This window comes from Mandrillus leucophaeus, unplaced genomic scaffold (genome assembly GCF_000951045.1).
Source record: "Mandrillus leucophaeus isolate KB7577 unplaced genomic scaffold, Mleu.le_1.0 Scaffold296, whole genome shotgun sequence".
Classification (NCBI taxonomy): domain Eukaryota; kingdom Metazoa; phylum Chordata; class Mammalia; order Primates; family Cercopithecidae; genus Mandrillus; species Mandrillus leucophaeus.
Window position 1 is genome coordinate 3,435,018 of NW_012103098.1, and position 2,683 is coordinate 3,437,700.

Consider the following 2,683-nt stretch of genomic DNA (forward strand, 5'->3'; position numbering starts at 1 on the left):
CTAAGCAAAAAGAATAAAGCTGGAGGTGGCTGGGCGCAGTGGCTCACGCCTGTAATCCCAGCACTTTGGGAGGCCGAGACAGGCAGATCACGAGGTCAGGAGATCGAGACCATCCTGGCTAACATGGTGAAACCCCGTCTCTACTAAAATACAAAAAAATTAGCCGGGTATGGTGGTGGGTGCCTGTAGTCGCAGCTACTCAGGAGGCTGAGGCAGGAGAATGGCGTGAACCCGGGAGGTGGAGCTTACAGTGAGCCGAGATTATGCCACTGCACTCCAGCCTGGGTGACAGAGCGAGACTCTGTCTCAAAACAAAACAAAACAAAACAAAAAAACAAAAGAACAAAGCTGGAGGCATCATATTACCTGATACAAGGCTCCTGTAACCAAAATAGCATGCTACTGGTACAAAAACAGATACATAGACCAATGGAACAGAACAGAGGCCTCAGAAATCACACTGCACATCTACAACTATCTGATCTTTGACAAACCTGACAAAAACAAGAAATGGGGAAAGGATTACCTATTTAATAAATGGTGCTGGGAAAACTGGTTAGCCATATGAAGAAAGCTGAAACTGGATCCCTTCCTTACACCTCATACAAACATTAACTCAAGATGGATTAAAGATTTAAATGTTAGACCTAAAGCCATAAAAACCCTAGAAGAAAACCTAGGCAATACCATTCAGGACATAGGCATGGGCAAGGACTTCATGACTAAAACACCAAAAGCAATGGCAACAGAAGCCAAAATAGACAAATGGGATCTAATTAAACCAAAAAGCTTCTGCACAGCAAAAGAAACTATCATTAGAGTGAACAGGCAACCTACAGAACGGGAGAAAATGTTTGCAATCTACCCATCTGACAAAGGGCTAATATCCAGAATCTACAAAGAATTTAAACAAATTTACAAGAAAAAAAACAACCCCATTAAAAAGTGGGCAAAATATATGAACAGACATGTCTCAAAAGAAGACAATTATGCAGCCATTGTTGGCTGCATAATAGACGTATGAAATAATGCTCATCATCACTGGTCATCAGAGAAATGCAAATCAAAACCACAGTGAGATGCCATCTCACAACAGGTAGAATGGCGATCACTAAAAAGTCAGTAAATAACAGATGCTGGAGAGGATGTGGAGAAATAGGAATGCTTTTACATTGTTGATGGGAGAGTAAATTAGTTCAACCATTGTGGAAGACAGCGTGGTGATTCCTCAAGGATCTAGAACTAGAAATACCATTTCCCCCAGTGATTCCATTACTGGGTATATACCCAAAGGATTATAAATCATTCTACTATAAAGACACATGCACACATATGTTTATTGCAGCACTGTTCACAATAGCAAGGTCTTGGAACCAACACAAATGCCCATCAATGACAGACTAGATAAAGAAAATGTGGCACATATACACCATGGAATACTATGCAACCATAAAAAAGAATGAGTTCCTGTCCTTTGCAGGGACATGGATGAAGATGGAAACCATCATTCTCAGCAAACTACCACAAGGACAGAAAACCAAACACAGAACGTTCTCACTCAAAAGTGGGAGTTGAACAAAGAGAACACATGGACACAGGAAGGGGAACATCACACAATGGGGCCTGTTGGGGGGCAGGAGACTGGGGGAGGGATAGTGTTAGGAGAAATACCTAATGTAAATGACGAGTTGATGGGTGTGGCAACCCAACATGGCACATGTATACCTATGTAACAAACCTGCACGTTGTGCACATGTACCCTAGAATTGAAAGTATTAAAAAAATACAAAAAAAGCAAAAAAAAAAAAAAAAAGCTTAACTTAGGATAAAAATGTTATACCTATACACAATGGAATATGATTCAGCCATAGAAAAGAATGAATTTCTGTCACTTACAGTCACATGGAGAAAACTGGAGGGCATTAAGTGAAATGAACCAGGCACAGAGAGACAAATTTCTCATGTTCTTGCTCATACATGGGAGGTAAATATATATAAAAAATTGAACTCATGGTGATAGAGAGTAGAATAATGATTATTAGAGTCTGGGCAATTAATGGAGGTGGAGAGAGGTTGAGTGAGGATAGTTAATGGGTGCAAAAATGCAGCTAGATAGGATGAATAAGATCTAGCATTCAGAAGCATAATAAGGTGACTGTAGTTAACAACAATCGGTTGTATATTTAAAAATCGCTGAAAGAGTGGAATTAGAATGTTCCTAACACAAATAAATGATAAATTCTTGAGGTGATGGATACCCCGATTACTCAGATTGGGTCACTATACATTATATGCCTGCATCAAAAAATCCCATGTACCCCACTAATATGTGTGACTATTATGTAAAAAAATACAAATTAAGGAAAAAAATCAACCACTGAGAAAGACCAGAATTAAACCGTTTTCTACATGTTTCAAGCATCATGACCATTTGGATGCGTTTTCCATTCTATCTATTTTACTATCTATTGCAGAAGCTTTAGTGCTTCACAGTAAACAAAGTTCAAAGATTCCTTGGATTTAATGAGAAATGTTTGCATTAAGTTCAATGTGCTATTTGTTTAAGAAAGCAAGCAAGAAAGTTATTTAAAAAGATTTCCAGCAATTTTGTTTAAAACAAGTAAATCCAGGAATAGGGGGTTAACCTTTAGCTATCTAGAAATTTACACATCTTTCTAGAATC